General features: G+C 48.0%; 1 protein-coding gene across 1 annotated transcript in view; it reads right to left on the minus strand.

The window, feature by feature from the left end:
* The window catches only part of LARGE1 (LARGE xylosyl- and glucuronyltransferase 1), a 686,352-nt gene extending 672,396 nt beyond the window's left edge, over positions 1 to 13,956 (minus strand). The window contains exon 1 of the mRNA XM_049884284.1: positions 13,089 to 13,956. The gene's annotated coding sequence lies outside the window, so the exon portion shown is untranslated. The remainder of the gene's footprint in view (positions 1 to 13,088) is intronic.
* Positions 13,957 to 18,748: the final 4,792 nt, after the last annotated feature.

An 18,748-nucleotide genomic window follows, 5' to 3' on the forward strand; every position in this document is an offset into this window, starting at 1 on the left:
CGTAAGTTGGAATTGACTTGATGGCAATGGGTTTTGTTTCGTTTTGTCATTTATTACTGCTCACGTGGGCCCTGGTAGCACAGACAGTCATTCAGTGGTTAAAGCACTCAGCTGCTAACCGAAAGGTCAGCAGATTGAACCCACCAGCCGCTCTGTGGGAGAAAGATGTGGCAGTCTGCTTCCATAAGATTTACAGCCTTGGAAACCCTATGGGGCAGTTCTAGTCTGTCCTACAGGGTCACTAGGAGTTGGAATTGACTTAACGCAGTAGGTTTGGTTTGGTTTTATTACTGCTTAACTTTTATCTCTCCAACTATGTTCCTTGAAGGCAAGGACAGGAGACTTTCAATTTAATTCAATAAATGTTTATTGAAGGGTTCCTAAATGCTGGGAGTTTTGCAGGATGCTCCCATTGATACAAGGATGGGTGTAACCTAGTCACAGCCCTTACGGAGCTGACATGTAGGTGAGGGACTAGATATTGACAAGGCCAAGCAGATGACAAGCATAGCACAGTGTGTTTGTTTTTTGTTTGTTGGTTTGTTTTCTGGTAATGTCTCCTCCTACTCTATCCCTCATCTCCTATTCACAAGGACCCAGGTCCGTGTAATACTCTCATCTTCTCTGACTCCCTCAAGCACAAATGGTATCCAACACAATGCCCCCAACTGCCCTTCGTTCATGCCTTTATTGGCATCTACTTCCTTCACTAAGACTGTTGTTCAGTGCTGTTAATTCCGACTCTAGAGACCCTACAGGGCAGAGTAGAATTGCCCCACAGGGTTTCCTAGGCTGTAATTGTTAAGGGAGCAGATAACCAAATCTTTCTCCCACAGAGCTGCTTGGTGGGTTCAAACCACCAACCTTTCTGTTAGCAGCCGAATGTGTTTAACTGCTGCACCACCAGGTCTCCTTTCACTAAGACTAGACAGCAGGATAGATCACACGTGATCACCTCCCCGTGTTCCTGCTGTCTAGGGCCTGCACGTAGCAACACAGTGAAAGTTGGCTAAATGAGTGAAGGATATGTCCTCAGAGAGGCACCGAGGGCCATGGAGCCCATATGCAGGAAGGCGAGATTTCAATCAGATAGAGAAAAGTGGACAGGGGGCCTGACCTGGCAAAGGAAACAAAGTACTAAAGGCACCCACGTGGGAGAACACCGGGCGTTTTCAGACAAAAGCCTGTCACCTAAGGAGACAGAAGACCTGAAGAGGAGTTGGGGAAATACAGTGAGTCTGCAAGGTAGGGAAGCCAAGGGCGAGGGTAGCGCTGAGAGATCCAGATGAGGAGTCTGAACAGCAGAGCGGTTAAGAGTTGCATCTTTACTGTGTGACTCAGGCAAGCCTCAGCTTCTGCATCTATGTAAGTGGGAAAATAGCACTTTCTACCTCATAGGCTTGCTCTCAAGACTAAATGATTAAGAGTAGTCAAATGGCACAAAAGAATCACTTGAAACAGGTGTTTCTGTGTGCCCACCTACCAGCCATTCCCTTCTTCCTAAGAGAGTTCAAATTCTGTTCAGTTTGGGGTAGCCGCCACAGCCAGAACAGGTGATTCCACGGTCCCCTTTGCTGGTGAACCCTTACAGATGGGCCAGTAACCCAGTTCTGGTCAATGAGCCCCAAGGGTGGTCTGCTTGGAGGCTTTCACCCCAAGAAGAGAGAAGTACTGGAGTGAGCCCTCTACTCCCTGTCTGGCTCCAGCCTGCAAAAGAAGCACCATCCCTTCCGAACTGCAGCCCAAGGAAGTTCGTAAAAGGGCTGGGTCCTGAGTCACACCCTCCAGGAGACCTCTTGATAGTGAGAGAGATGAATGCTAGTATAGTTTACTCCATTCCTAGTCAGGAATTCTGTTACCTGCAGCTGAAAGCACCCCATCGGATGACATGCACTATCAATATGCACTATCAACTTGTTAGCTGTGTTAGGAGGCAGAGTGTGATAAGCGCTGCACTTCAGGAATCCATAAGTGGTGTTCAGAAGGCTTTGGCTCTGGGGAGAAGCTGCAGAGAGCTACTAGCAGGCTGTTGTACTAGTTCAGGGTCACTCAATAAAGCAACAGTTGTCACATGCCTACCATATGCTGGCTCCTATGCTAAGGATGTAACAGAGAAGGACAGATAAAAGGTTACTGCCTTCAGGCGACTTAGGATCTAGTTCTGGGTGAATGTAGGGAATATCAACAGGAAGGAGGAGATCCCAGGTGCACTGTACGAGTTGGAATTTGCATCACCTGGTAACAAATTAGAAGTCAATGGTACAGAAGAAGCAAACAATGACGTGAAAGTTCTAAGGATGGGTGATTCTTAGTCTTAGGAAAATTCATAAGGTAATTGTTTTGGTTCAGCTTTGATTGGTTGTTTTCTAGAAGTTAGCTGGGCAAAGGACAATACAAATTCAACTGGGATATGCTTGCTGACCAGGAGATGCTGGATGGAAACCCAATTAAGTTGTCCAAGGAGTAGTAGGGGAAAAGGTCTTTCTGGTGCTACAGAGAGCTGAGATTAAAGTGCAGATATGACTGTCATCTGTAGGAAATGATTGTCAATAGCACGGGTGTACACAGAATGAAATAGAGTGTGTCAGAGAAAAGGGATGGGGGCTGAGGACAAAAGCCTGGAAGTTATAGGGTCTGAATAGGCAGAAACACAGGCTGAATCAGGGTCAGGAAGCTTGGGTTCTACTCCTAGGAGCTATGTGACTTTGGGTAATTCTGTTTCATCCTCTAGCCTTAGTTTTCCACAGCTGTAAAATGAAGGTGTTGGTCTGCTGGGACTCCAAGGTCTTGTCCAACCCCAGTGCTCTCTCAACACTGCAGCTCTGCCTTACTCAAGAGAAGGTATCAACGTGTACCCACCAGTTCAGTATCGACTTCCACAGAGTCAATTCCAACTCACGGCAACCCCGTGTGTATTTGAGTAGAACTGTGCTCCACAGTCTTTAATAGCTAATTTTTTGGAAGTAGGATGCTGGGCCTTTCTTCCGAGACACCTCTGGATGGACTCAAACATCCAATCTTTAGATTAGCAGTTGAGTGCCTTAACCATCTGCATCACCCAGGACTCCAATGCGTACTTGCTAGCAATAAAGAGCCCAGGTGGGAACGAGTCACATAAACAGAGGAAGGGGAGAAGACCCCCATGATGACAGATGAGAGCTCTTCCAACTTGAGATATAGCGCTCAAGTCCCTCCCTCCTTTCTCCCAAGTCCAAGATCCTCCTAACACGGGAATCATCATCTACATCCAAGTCATTATCATCAACAGCAGCCCTGGACATATTATTATCCACAACCCATCCTATGGTTTTGTTGTATCTAAAATGCTTTTCAAAGGCACCATGGCAAGTAAATTTGAAAAACATTTACAGTATGTCTATGTCCATTCCACTCACTCAAGTTAAAATCCCCATAAATTTAGAGAACAGAAAACACACATTTCAGTATTGTACTTTCCTTGCCTTTTTACAAAGCCGTCAATGTTTGAACCACAACAATGATCCTTAAGAGAATTCATTTTGCTGATGTAAAATGTCCTTCACATTTTTAAAATAACAGCTTCCTGGAGAGGCCTCAAAGAGCCCAAGCCATCTTGTTGTTGTTTAAGCCTGTGGTTATCCCTGCTACCTCTCCCTCCACCATCACTCCCATCCCAGTACTGAGACAGTGACCGTTTTATTCATTCACTAAACAAACAACTCAGGGTAGACACACTATTTCTTGTAGACCTACTAGGCACCCGGCACTATGCCTGGAGGCAGGAAAGCCCCACCCTGTTTATCATTTCGGTGGTGCTTGTGTTGGTTCCTGAAGCCACAGCTAAATGCCACTGCCAGATGAATGGTGACATCAGTCAAGGAGACTAGAATACAAACAGAAAACCAAAACCAAGCCGGCTGCCATAGAGTCAGCTTCAACTCACAGTGACCCCCACGTGTTACAGAGTAGAACTGAGCTCCATAGGGTTTTCTTGACTATAATCTTTACTGAAAAGGAGCCCTGGTGGTACAATGGTTAAATGCCCAGCTGCTAACCAGAAAGTTGGTGGTTTGAACTCACTCAGCAACTCTGCGTGAAAAAGACCTGGCAACAATCTGCTTCCATAAAGATTATTGTTGCTGGGTGCCACCTAGTTGATTTCAATTCTTAGTGACCCCATGTGACAGAGTAGAACTATTCCACAAGGTTTTCTAGGTTGTACCATTTATGGGAGCACATCACCAAGTCTTTTGCCCAAGGAGCCGCTGGGGGGGTCTGAACTGCCAACCTCTTGGTTAGCAGCCAAGCTTTTAAGCATTACACCGCCAGGGCTCAAAACCCTATAGGGCAGTTCTACTTGGTGACACGGGATAGCCATGAGTCAAAATGCACTCGATGGCATTTAATAATAACAATCTTTACAGAACCAGGTCTCCAGGTCTTTCTTGCATGGTGCAGCCAGGTGTATTCAAACCGCCAACCTTTCAGTTATCAGTCAAGCGCAAACTGTTTGCACCACCCAGGGGCCCTGGCACCCAAATAAGTGCTAGCATATTAAGAATCTGCTTAACTGTTCTGGAAACAAAATGGGGGAGAGGAGATTTCCAGTCAGCTACAGAAGAATTAACGGTACTCAGTGATAACAAAGGTGTTTAATGCATGGCACGCAGTCACTACACTCCCTAACCACAGAAAAATAATCAAGAGCCCGTGTTCCCCTGCAGAATTTAAATGTTCAAAAAAGCAAGAAGAAAGAAACCCTACCTGCCCATGTTCTGCTGTAAATCCTCTAAAATTCTAATGCTGCCGTGGAGAGCTGGAAAGATGAGCAGCCCTTTCTCCCCAATTGGCCTTGGTACTTCAAAAAAGTACTATGTCAGCCTCTCACAGTTGTCAGGACTCTATCTCCATCTGGGTCCACTGCCCGTCCAACACACAGCCCCGAAGTGTGAGAAGAGTGGCAGAAATTATGGGTGAGGCTGCAGTTTCCACTACAGCCCCAGCCTGTGATTATCTACGACTCCAGGTTGCCCAAAATTACCCCTGGAGCCTTAAATGCCTTATGTCTTATTTCATTCCTAGCACAAATTCTTTTTTGGAAACATTCACAGAAGATAAAAGAACAAAAAGCAAAAAGCCCCAGATATCTGAGTTACAGTAGAAGAGCCAGTCGACAGGCATAATTTCAATTTTTTTTTTAATGTCTCATACACATCGTCTCTACTGCATGCTTAGGCAGAAGCAAATTAATTCCATGTCTCTGCAATTACGAAAACTCAGAATCCTGGGAACACGTACCTAATTTCTTTTTTAAACCATTCCTGCTCTTGATATATTCTTAGATGCAGAATGTGAGCGTGGTAAGAAACACTCATGCAGGTGGGTAGTTTTAATAGCAATCTCCAGGAAGAACACTAGCTAAATAAGTAATGTGCAGAAAGAAGTAAGGACCCAAAGTAACACCTCAACCCAGTATGATAAAAATAAAATAAAATAAACCCACCGCCATCCACTCAGTGTCAACTCATGGCAACCCCATTTGTTACAGAGTAACAAGAAAACCTCCAGAGGGTTTTCTTGGCTGTAATCTTTCCAGAAGAGTCCCTGATTATACACTGATTAACAGAATGGTTGGCAGTTCAAACCCATTCAGAGTGCCTTGGAAGTAAGGCCTATCGATCTGCTTCTAAAAGGTCACAGCCTTGAAACCCTATGCGGTGCAGTTCTACTCTGCACACTTGGGGTTGTCATAAGTCGAAACTGACTCAACAGCAAGTAACAACAGCAACCTTTGCAGAAGCAGATCTCCAGGCCTTTCTTCCACAGCGCTGCTGGAATGGGTTCAAATCACCAACCTTTAGGTTAGTAGTTGAGTGCAAACCATTTATGCCACTCAAGGACCTTTTGTGTGATATGACAATGGCTATGGAAGTTTTTTAAAAAGCAAAGACGTTACTTTCAGGACTGAGGTGCACCTCTCCCAAGCCGTGGGGTTTTCAATTGCCTCATATGCACGTGAAAGCTGGATAATGAATAAAGGAAGACTGAAGAAGAATTGACGCCTTTGAATTATGGTGCTGGCGAAGAATACTGACTATACCATGGACTGCCAGAAGAATGAACAAATCTGTCTTGGAAGAAGTACATTGAGAATGCTCCTTAGGAGAGAGGATGGCGAGACTTCGTCTCGCATACTTCAGACATGTTATCAGGAAGGACCAGTCCTGGAGAAGGATGGCATGCTTGGCAGAGCAGACGGTCAGAGAAAAAGATGAAGACACAGTGGCTGCAACAATGGGCTCACGAATAACAATTGTGAGGGTGGCGCAGGACCGGGCAGTGTTTCGTTCTGTTGTACAGAACTGGCTCAACAGCACCTAACAACAACAATGAAAGTTTATTTAACTGCTGTATGTCTTTCTGGAATACAGTTCAATATTAGGCTCCTTGGCAGGCAAACCTAGCAGGTTTTTAGTTAAAAAGATTCCAGTTTGTTTGAAAAGTCCTTCTTGGTTTTATGTAACAGGTAAGGCTCCCCAAAGTGTCCATCATGATTGTGTTAATCAAATACCATAAAATGCAATAAAAGAACCGTCTAATTAAAAGGATATGCTGGCTATGAATCCCTTGTGTAAGGTGAAAAATTCTTTTGTACCCCCAAACAATTACTTAAGGTAATTGTTTTATATGCCAAGTTCTCCTAAAATAGGATACTCCTCCACTTGGCTTCAATATTGGAATCATCATATAACAAGCCTTATATTTATGTCGCACTTACATTCAAAGCTCCTCCTTCCAACGAGCGGTCCACCGAGGCACACACCCTGAGATCAATGCCAGAGTAGCGAACGGCCTTTCTTGTAGAAACTCACAAATTTGGAGGCTTGAAATTAAGCCAGTCTGCACAATTGTTTCTTCTATACATCCCTCCCTGCATACTCACCCAACAGCTCCCTGACAAAGTAACTACTTCCATTCTACCCCACCCCATGCCACCCCTTCAAACAAAAAGGTTCCACTTTCCAAGTTAGGAGTCCAGGTTTTGCAAAATTCTAAACAGCCAGCTCTGCTTTCATCTACTAAATTTTGAAATAATTACAATTTCCAGGATTCCTTGTTATCAGAAAGCACTTATTTCTAAGTAGTAGCCAAAGAATATAGGAGCCCTGGTGGTATAACTAAGACCTTGGCTGCTAACCAAAGGTCAGCAGTTCAAATTCACCAGCTACTCCTTAGAAACCCTATGGGACAGTTCTGCTGTGTCCTACAAGGTCACTATGAGTTGGAATTGACTCGACGGCAATGGGTTTTTTTTGTTGGTGGTGGTGGCACAATGGTTTAAGCATTTAGCTGCTAACCGAAAGGCTGGTGGTTTGAACCCAACTGGCGGCTCTACAGGAGAAATATCTGGAGATGTGCTCCCTTAGAAACTATAGCCTAGAAAACCCTATGGGGCAGTTCTACTGTCACATGCGGTCACTGAGTCAAAATCAACTCAATGGTGCACAAGAACAACAGCAACAAGTGAAAGAACAGGTAACATTCCAGAACCAACAGGTTTCCACAATACACAAGACGTTAGCAGCAAGTAAGGCTAGCTGCTTGGGACAAGGCTGGCCTTTATATCAGAGAAGTTCTAATGCAGTCTACGTTATGCAGAGCCTACAACCAGGCAGCAAAGATTTTGTGATTCCTCTCTTCAGCACTGCACGGCTGTAGTGTTTTTTTTTATTTCAAGGTAAAGTACACCTCTTAACTGGTCAGGCCTCTTCCCGCCACAAAACTAGAAAGCCAGAATATCTAAGGTACAGTCTGAGCTTGACCACTAACTAGCAGAGGCAAGTACTTTTCCTCTCTGGCCTCTAAACAGCTAGTTACAAGACAAATAATTTAATGAATGTGTGGAGACAGCACCTGAAGCCCAGAGATGTCAAGCAGTACTCTAAGGTCACACGGCAAGTTAATGCAGGATGCAAGGCTAGAACCCAGATCTGATTATACTTAAACCACCGTGCCTTCCACCCAACACATGGCTGGGTGACAGAGACAAACTAAATGTGCAAACGCACACATAAACACACACAAAAGGTTTCTGACTATTACACCATTGTCCTTCTGGCTCCTGTTCTGCAAAACTAAATACACTTGGCCCTGGAGATGGCTGCTGCAACTGTAATTTTCCATTCTTCCTAACATCCTCTACACCTACATTTTTGCTTTTCTTCCTCACCAGTTTCCTCATCCCACAGACCACACACAAACAACTGCACACACACACACACATTTCCACACTCAATATTACAAAATGCTCCCCTTTTCAACAGTAGAGAAAGTTAGACCAGAATTGAAATGATTCAAGCCCAAGAACCTTGTCAGTGTTAGAAGCGACCATCACTCTATCCAGACGCAAATCTGACAAAATGGAATTTGTTCTCACGGAGGATTTTTTTTTTTTACTATATCATTTGTCAAGTAACATTGTCGTTTTTCCCACTGTTGCATAATGACGTAATGAAAGCCCCAGATATAATTCATGTATACAAGAGGGGAGACTCATGATTGATAAGGGACCCTTTCTTTATTTGCATGGCTAATTTTTTTTTTTTTTTTTTTTGCAGTACAAGCAAAATGCTATGTGTAAGATAAAGGACAACAAGAAAATTTCTTTTTCTTTCTGGTTTTAATAACGATGTGGAATAATCAACTAGTATTCCTGGATCTCAGCCAACAACCATTCTTGCCACCATCTGAATACAGACAGAATGAAGCTAACGCAGAGTCCTCAGCACAGACTCATTATTTCCCTCCTCACGCCAAGTTTTCCTTTGCCAGCACTTTGCATCTTCCAGCCACACTATTTGCCACTGTTCCCCATACGTACTTTGAGGTTTTCTGCCTGAGACTCTCTCCTTCCTATTCTCCTGGCAAACCCAAACTCACACAAACCTGTATGATAGTACTTAAGCCAAAAACAAAACAACAGTTGTTGTCAAGTCAACTCCAACTTGACAGTACTTAGCCCGTAGTAATGGCTGAATGTCTGCCTCCCCTAAGGGATGATAAATGAACTGCAGAACCACTGCTGCTTCGGCACAGAGCAAGGTACCTACCATACAGTAGATGTTCAATCAGTGTTTGCTGAATTGAAGGAAGAAGTCTCCTAAGATACATTTAATTAAACCCAACTTTACTGGCCGCTGCCTACTGCTCTCCAAATGCCAATCTGCCCATGAGAAGTTGAGTCCCTGAGTACCCCTCAATGTCATATACTCCAGACTGGAGCAGCAAAGCCTCGTCAACCGGAGCAGATGCCAGGAAGCGGCTGTCGCCAAGCTGCTCCAATGGCAGTGCTTGGAGTTCTCGGTAATCCTGGGTCTTACACCCCAACCCCATGTGTTTTCCTCCTCTCTGAGAATCACTGGATGCAAAGACATCTTCGTCTTTTTCACAGGACCCTAAGGGTGGCCGGAGGCCTGGGTGGTGCAATCGGTTAACGCACTCAGCTGCTAACAAAAAGGCTGGTGGTTTAAGTCCACTCAGAGGTACCTTGAAAGAAAGCCCTGGAGATCTACTTCCAAAAACTCAACCACTGAAAACCCTATGGAGCATAGCTCTACTCTGACGTACGTGGGGTCACTATGAGTCTACTCAACAGCAACTGGCTCTAAGGAAGGCCAGTATCCTGCCTCGGTTTCCTACTCCACCTCTCCCCCTGCCTTCTCTCAAATTCACAGATTTCATGCGTGCCCTAGGTCCACAGCATATATCCCCTCCAACCAGTTTTCATTCCTTGGGCTCAGTGCCAAATGTAATTGCCTTTTCCTGTTCCAATCTCTATTCCTTGACTGCACTGCACCTACGAGAATCAATCTATAAAGCCTTAACAGCAGAAATAAAGCTTTATGTCGACCATTTTCCCTAGGTCCCAACAACGGCTCCCCCTCAAACTCCCTAAATATGCAGCTCTCTCTACATATGTGCAAAGGGTCCCGATTTGGTCAGCCAGACCCCAGGGTGCAGGGAAATGCAATCACTCATGCAGGTTCTGACGTTCCAAACACTGAGTCCAATTCCACATGCTGAACTGGGCCTTCTGAATCTTGGAGATGTATGCACCTCAAGTCATGCTAGTGTTCTGAGCTGGGCACTCTCTTCTGGGACTTTGCCTCTCACCTGTCTTCTCCCCTCTGGAGTCAACTTTGATAAACTTTACCACTGTGGGTAGGCCAGGAACAGTGGGGCTGTTCTTCAGGGAACTAAAATTATATTCCAAGTCTGTTAAAAATGCAGAGAGCATCTGAGATAGAAGCTTAACCACACTGTCAAATGCTATATTGACATTTGTATACAGGTAAGATATACACAAGTAAGGAGATGATGTTGTTGTTAGGTGCCGTGGAGTTCTTTCCAACTCATAGCAACCCTACGTACCACGGAATGAATCCCTGCCCATTCCTGCACCATGCTCACAGTTATTGTTATGCTTGAGCCTACTGTTACAGCCACTGTGTCGACCCATTTCGCTGAGGGTCCTCCTCTTTTCTGCCGACCCTGTATTTTACCAAGCATGATGTCCTTCTCCAGGGACCTACCCCTCCTGACAACGTGCCCAAAGGAGATGACAGGGAGGTATTTTAAGTTTGATGGGTCCACTCTATAGAGATGCTGTCAAGTAGCATGATCTTATGAAGACTAAAGGGGATTTGCAGTCCAAAAAAGCAGACTTTTCATTACAGACCCTTAGGGAATTTAAGATTAAACTGGTCTAATGTTCAAAAGATAGAATTTGCAGGAGGTGTCTCACCAACATTTACAGCCCTCATACGCTTTGAGATTGTGACTGAGCCTTTTCAGTCTCAAAAAACCCTTGCAGTTCCCTGGTTCAGGGCTGTCCAAATCTCAATTTAGATGTGAGCAAACCATGGCTTCAGCACTGGGAATCCACTCACTAGTGAAACTCACATTGTGTGCCAGAAAGTTAGGTTCACGAGCCCTGAAAATAAAACACAAACTTCTGTAACGGTGGTCCTTGTGTTTTCTTCATCAATGGTGGAACAGAAAACTAGTCCCCCCTAGTGTCCTGCCACTGTAGGTGGCTGAATAGACACAAGACAGGTCAGACTCCCTTACATTACATACCAACTCTACAGCACAACTCAGGAACCCAGAACTAATGGACACCTTCACAACCTTCCTAAGACATGGAAGCACTTCTGAGACCTATGGATAAGATGGAAAAAAACCTTTCATTCCATTTCTAAGGCCCTTCCAGTTACTGTTTAAAAGCCAAAGGAATCAGCATCATCTCACACCAAAAAGTTAGCCCAGAGCCCAGCACACTTCATTAGTGAAGAGGGCCCACACTTGTTAGCTACTTCTCACTCTCCCTGATCCTATCTTTTTTTTAATAACCTACCTTACCAAAGGGGATTTGCTGCTTCTCCTCACCAGTCCTGAAAATCCACTAGGATCTAAATCTTGATGACCTTTGCCTCTCCTGGTTCAAGTTAGTTTTCTTCCTGGTATGGAATTAACAGGGCCAGGCTCGATAAATGTGTGTTCTCAAGCCAATTTTCACTAAGTAAAGTACTCTCGAAAAATAAAGGTGCACTGGTTTTTTAAGGTATGTGTGAAGCCTGAAAGCCCTGCTTTTATTTTCCCCCAGTGAGGACCTGGCATGCCGGTGAGTACTAATTCGTTCATGTCACCCATTTGTGAAAGGTGAGAAAGGAAACCACGGAAACCACCGCTTGAACCTTTCCTAATTTAGAACCCTCTCTTTTCTTAAGTCTTCTTTTCTTAAGTTTATCAAAGCTGACTACAGAGGTGGGAAGACAGGAGAGGAAGAGGAAAAATTTAACCTGAGGCGACTGCTTCCAAGGAGTGAATAAGCTCTTTAGATCTTCACCTGTGACAAAGACTGACCTCCCTCTGCATTTCCATGACTTGAACACTGCACCGCCCCCCCGCCCCCAGCCCCCCACCCCCCTACCCCCGTGAAAAAAAGCAGGAGCCTGAGATCTCTCTTGGGGCACTTACATAAGACACTGTAAAACTTCCTGTGACGTTCACCGAAAATGTAAGCTGCTATTTTGTTCCCTCAGGAGATCATTTTAATGGACTGAGTGACAAAATTCACGGATTCGGAATTCAGCAGAAACCTGCTCAACCGGGGACAGCAGCACAGGGACAAAAAAAAAAAAAAATCCATCTCCATTAAACAGGGTCACCTGGGGGGATGGAGTCAATGTACGGGAGGCAATCTGTTCCCTCCGAAGTGACCCATTTAAAATCAGATTGTTCCGGGAGAAGCTTATAGGTTTAATAAATTTCAAACAGGCAAGGGCATGCTTGTAGAATCAAGGTTCCTTAAGAAGAAAACTTAAAAGAAGGTAATAAGGCAATAAGCAAAATGACTTGAGGACACTCAAACTTGGAAGTCAGTCACTCCACCCTTCAGAAGCGGTGACATTTACAGGACTGCCTGGCTCTCTGTCCACTGGTCACTCATCACAAGCAGCTTTGTCTAAATAGGGCTGACGCACTGGTTGGGTCTCTCCCCCAGCCCCCCCCAATAGTTATCGCTGCCACCCAACCACTCTTTCCCATACAGGGTCTGACAAGCTGTGCCTGCTCAGCCTCTAATCGGCCTGAGCTCTCGGCAACAGGAAGCAAAGAAAAGTTCTTCACAAGATCACGCCAGAAAAGGCAAGTGGGTACAGCCAAAGAGGGACCGATCCAAGCACAGCAAGGTCCTCAAAGCACAGGTGCTCTAGGCTAACAAGCGGTGAAGACGCAAGGGGTACGGAAGCACCACCTGCTCACGTTAACGAGGAACTCCTGGCTCGCGCCCTGTGGCCAGCCTGCGTGCCTAGGATCCGGACAGGGTCCTGGGACAGGTCCTAGGGACATCGGAGACTCGGGGGCTTTTACCTCCAGCCTCTCCGGGGATCCCAGCCCAGGCAATAGAGGGTGTACCCACCCCTCCCTTCCTCCCTCTCCGCCAGCACCCTGAGTTCGGGGATACCAGCCACAGGTTCGGAGAACTTGTCTGGCTCCGCTCACCAGGACGCCCCCGCGGCAGCTCTCTTGCACCCCAGGGCTCTTACCTTGATCGAGGCTGCTGCCAGGCTGAGGGAGACGCGGAAAAGCTGAGCGGCGCGGCGGCACGCCGCCTAAGAGTGACGGGGGGGTCCCGGCAGGCGCTGCCCTAGTTCGACCGGCGATGCCAAGCGCAGACTCGGGGCAGACCCCTGCTCCAAATGCCGCGAGGAGGGTCCGGACCTCCCAGGCTGAGCACTGTCCCTTCTTCCTCTCCCTCCGGAGCCGCCGCCTGGAGCTGCTCTCTGCCAGGAAGACTCTTCCAAGACGGGGACACCCCGCATGGGCAGGGGCCGGACTCTGCCGCGCTCCCACCTCAGGTTGGGTCCGGGGAGAGGACAGCGGGAAGACGCCGGCGGCCGCCGGGGCTGGCTCCACCTTCCGTGCCCTGGCCGCTTCGCCCCTTCAGGGCAGGGCCTGCCCGCGCCCGACCCGACAAGGCGAGAGCGGCCGCGCCCCCAGCCTCCGGCGCTGGGCTCCGGCGCGGCAGCGGGGCAGGGGCGGCCGGGCCGGGAGCCGAGCGCGGCGGCGGGGGGGCTGCAGCCGGCCGCGCGCCCCCTCCCCCAGGGCCTGCACCGCCCGCCCGCGGCTCCGCGGGAAGGAGGCGCCGGAGAGGGCCTCGCCCCGGCCTGGGGCGCGGGGCCGGGGCGCGGGGCCGGGGGAGGCGCCCCGGGAAGGTCAGCGGAGCGGAGGCGCGGCGAGCGGGGCGCCGCGCGGTGGGTTCGGGGAGCCCAGGCGTCCGGCCCTGCGGCCGGCCGCGCTCGCCGGCCTCGGCCGCCGCCGCCGAGAGGCGCCGGCTTCCAGGAGCGCCCGCGCTTAGAGCTGGCCGGCCGCTGCAGCCGCCGCCGGCAGCCGGGCACTGCTGGCCGGAGCCGGCGAGACGTCCGCCGCGCGCGCCCGGCCGGGCGGGAGCCGGGGTTCAGAGGCCGGCGGGGGCTGGCGGGGGCGGGCGGGCGGACGGGCGCGGGGTCCGGGCTCCGGGCTGGCCCCGCCGCCGCCGCGTGCCCAGAGCGCCGGGCTCGCTCAGCAGCTGCAGTGACTGTGTGTCTGTGTCATGTCTGTGTAGCTGGGGGGGACCGCGAGCCGGGCCGGGCTCCGAGCGGGGCGGGGCCGGCGGCCTCCCGGGTGCCCGCCCCCTACCCCGTGACTCAGCGGCCGGCCAATGACGGGCGCCGCAGCCGCGCGGACCGGGAGGCCGTCCCGCCGAGGCTCCGCCCCCCGCCAAGGCTCCGCCCCTCCACTTCTCCAGTTCGCTCGCACGGAGGCGGTAGCAACACCCGGAGCCGGGATTCGGGGCCGGGTCGGGATGAAAGGGTACAAGCCGGGAGCTCCCCGCCCTGCTCCCCCACCCCGGCCGCTCCCGGCCGCCTTGGGCTTGGCGTGCCTCGCGGAAAGAGGGGGAAGGGAAGCGGGCCGGTCCGCAGCTGCCGCTGTGGAGGCGCGTGCGGGCTCGCGGGCCCCAGCCGCCTGCCCACTTCCCTTCTACACAGCAGCCACCGTGGGAAGTAGGAAGTTTCCCCGCCTCCACCTCCTACTCGGGTGGCCGCCTCCTTTGGAGTTGGACTGGGTTCAGGGCAGCCTAAGGCTGCAAGGAGCCACGTTGAAGGGCTCCGACAGCAGCTTTTTGGTGTCCGTATCCAAAAATCCGGTCCAAGGCTCCGTATTCTTTCCGGGAAACTGCAGATTTGTGTCCACCCCCTTCCCTCCCACACACCTCGTGCACACACGGCACTCTTCGCTCCTCAGCCTGGTTTCATTCTTGGTCTTTCCTTCCTGGCCAATAATTCCGCGTCCAGCATCCGATTGAATGGACTTGCAGCCTCCCAGCCCTAAAGACTCAGGTGGGGGTGCCGAGAGTCCCCACAAGCTACCAGGGGAGAGGGTGGGATTGGTTGGGACAAAGGGGGCGGGGGTGTGAGAGTGAATGGAAAGAGGAGGCCTCAAAAGAAAACCCAGAGGAGCGAGATGGCAGAAGCAGAGAGAGAAAAAGGACGCAGGGGGATGGACAATTCCGGCTTGGTACCGGAGCTCCCGGCGCGGAATCCAGCTCGCCGGGTTTTTCCTCAGCGCGGTCCCAATATTTGGGGTCCCCTTTCCCCCCGGGTTCCCACCTTTCTCTATCCCAGCGGGCCGCTGCGTCTCAGCCTTGCCTCCGAGCGTATCTCTCTTAGCTGCCAGACTCGGACGATGCTGCATCGGGAAGCCCACATTAGTTCTTGGAGAGGGCAAGGGGAAAGACGCAAAAGTGCAAGGGTGGGGAGTGCGTAAGAAAAGGACGCCTAGCCCGAGCCACCGGGCTGACCAACACCCCCGAGGTCAGGCTGGGAGCCCAAGGGGTCGGAGATCAGGCCCCTCGCTCCGCTGCGTACTCTGGCTCCAGCCTAGGTCGCCACGCTCTCGGCCTTGAGCTCGACCCTTCCCCGTCCCCTCTCTTCACTCCAGATTCTTTAATCCGCGACCACCCCACCACCGCCGCCACTACCACCACCATCGGCTCTCCCCCAGCTCTGAAGCGCCGTTTACCTAATCTCAGTGGCCGACCCAGCCGACGAGAATGCGAAACGAAGGTAGTCGTTGCACAGCAGCGTCCCCGGCGAAGCTTCGGGATAAGTTAACTGCGAAGCTGGGGTCCTGCTGTCTTATGTCTGTGGGAATGAGTCTCACCGTGCAGGTTGCAGGGAGAGGAGATCGTATCTGTTTTTGATGCCATTACCGTGTCGGTGAAGAACATTATATGATAAAATATTATCTAATATCCTAGAGACCATTAAAGTGTCAAAGTTTAATGCCAAGCCTTTTAGCTCGAATGCGGCTCAGTTCTTCCTCTGACTTGCATCTCTTTTCTGGAACGCACTGAAAACAAGGGGATCATTTTTATTTTTTGAGGGCCCAAGGTCCTTCCTTCCTACTGTCTTCCTCCCACCCCACCCCATCAGCCACCAGGGAACTGCGTAAAGTTAAAGCAAGAATTTGTGCTGTATTCTTATGCACCGCTTTGCTTCACTTCATTAGTGGTGTAAAATACATTGTTATATTACATTAGCGTATTAATAAGGGCAGCTTGACCGAGGAAGGAAAAGAGACCTGAAATTTACAAGCAAAGGAGAAACAATTGAAGAACCTCAGAAACTAAAGGATATGGAACCCTTCCATTATACTTACTCAAGTGTAGCAATGCTCTAGATTGTATTTCAGGAAGAAGGATAAGGCCAACGTGTGGGAAAGAGCAATATTTACTCTGATCAGTATGATGCACTGAAGACAAAATTTGTTATTGGGGGTTTCACAATATTTACTTGCATGGTCAATGAGCACCTTAAATGTGCAAAAGCTTTGCTCTATCAATTCAACGTTACAGTTTGTTTTAAATCAGTGGCCTGTCTAATGCTCTAAATTACAGGAATGTTGTCAGAGAGAAAGATTTCACAAATTAAACCTTTCAGTTGGTTAATATGTCAAACACCACCTAAGCCCCACAATTAAAGAATTCCGTTGGAAAACTGTAAAGCTCCTGAACTCCCAAATCCAAGCAGCAGCTTTAAGATAGTTGAATAACTCAAAAGATGCCTGATGAATCCCTGACCCGCCCCTTCCACATACACACACCCCAAAGGGATATATATTCGTACTTATGTATGGAAAACCCCAAATAGGGTGTACTTGCCTATGAATTATAGCCCTTTTACACAAATCCTTTAAATTATTTCAGCTCTGACATAATGTAGTAAGAGGAATGCAGGATAAAATATGTAAGGTGATATATCTGTTCTTTCTAAGAACAGTTCTTTGCTAAGAACTGGGAAATGAAAAAATATTGGGCCCTCTAAACCAACCATTATCTATTTATCTCTGCACAGTTATTGTACCTGTCACCGAGGATATTCAGAAAAAAAAATTTTTTTTGAATATTCAGAAAGGCCTCTTTTTTTGAGGGTCAAGGAGACTTAATCCTAAGAAAACTGAGGTCTTAAAACAGCCACTAGGGGGCCCTAAAGGCATCTCAAAGAGGAAGCCTGAAAACAAGCTCTCACCTCAATTTTCTCCCAGGTCTCATTTTCTGTGTCCGTGTACCTGATGGCACTGGAATCTAAAAACAAAGTAAGAACACGGTGCAAAGTTTACAGGCAAATCGGGCTTTATGTTTTCAAAGACTAGAGTCCAATTTCGACTCTAAGTCAAGGATTTAGTTGTCTGACACTTGTCACCTCCAAAAAAGGTACAATATGAAAGGAATATTGCACTCTTTGTAATGAAGGCAGCCTGATACTCTTACCATCTTAAAGCAATCCAGTTATTTTACTATTCCAAACAGAACTTGCTTTCTAAGATTTGAGGGTTGTTTTCTGAATGTTTTGCACGTTCTTCAAATGCTGGATAGCAAGACAATGAATCTTCACAGGGCTGATATTAAAAATATTTAACAACTTAGGTAGTGCAAAGATTGGCGATTCGAACCCACCCAGAAGTACCAAGAAAGAAAAGGCCTGGCGATCTGCTTCTGTTAAGATTACAGCCAAGAAAACCCTGTGGAGCCGTTCTACTCTGTAACACATGGGGTCGCTATGAGTCACGATCGAATCCATGGCAACTAACAACAACAACATACAGCAGACAGAGCACCCGCCCACCAATTTATGGGATGTCAAGCCAGCCATAGGGGTCCTATCACTAACAAAAAGTCCCAGAGGCTCTTGCTAGGTAAGGTGTTAATTCTTTAGTGCCAGCAGTTACTTACCAGCCAGTTTGGAAGAAATTTAATATTTAACAAGTGATCTTTGTCAAAACAAAGATCCTACATAAAGTCACCCTACATTGTTTGCAGGATTCAGTATCTAGCAATCAAGTTTTCAAGGCCTCCCAGTCCTTATATTCTTTCCCCACATCTTATCAGTAAGGTTAAGATGTCCTTTATAAGGGTCAGGAATCAGACAGTACCAGGTTACACAGGTATACAAAAACCCAAAACCCATTGCCACCGAGTCAATTCTGACTCATAGCAACCCTATAGGACAGAGTGGAACTACCCCAGAGGGTTTCCAAGGAGCACCTGTTGGATTTGAACTGCTGACCTTTTGGTTAGCAGTCGTAGCACTTAACCATTATACCACACAGGTATAGAGAATCTTCATTATCCTTCAACCAATGCTGGAGAAATCTCTGCAAAAGATGTCCTATCCGGACACATTTCAAGTGGAAATTTAGGCTCCAGGCACGGAACGTTCCTCTGCTAATTCTGGCCAATATTCAAAAGACCATCTGAACAAAACAAAATGCCTCCACCAGGGCTAAGCAGAGAAGAAGCCACTTGCCAGCCAAAGAATGAAAGAAGGTTGCAAAAGCCGCCAAATTAACACTAATGGGAAGTGTGATTTGAACATAATTTAACTAAGAACAAAGCAAGTCTAGAATTGAGACATGAGACAGGAATGGGGATAAAGTCTTTCTCAGTGGAATGAAAAATATTTTATGTTCACATCATGTTCATTAAGCAGGGAAGAGACAGGTATTCTTAAAATAGCATTATTAACTTCCGGAAGACTTGCCACTGCAAACCTCCCAAAATAGAGCCAGCTAATTAGAACAAATCTGGCTGTAGATGGAAGATCCCATTGTCTTTGGGAGAGAGGGTTTATTTATTCACTGACTGCAAAAGTCCATCAGAGTAAAA

Source organism: Elephas maximus, chromosome 4, assembly GCF_024166365.1.
Source record: "Elephas maximus indicus isolate mEleMax1 chromosome 4, mEleMax1 primary haplotype, whole genome shotgun sequence".
Lineage (NCBI taxonomy): Eukaryota > Metazoa > Chordata > Mammalia > Proboscidea > Elephantidae > Elephas > Elephas maximus.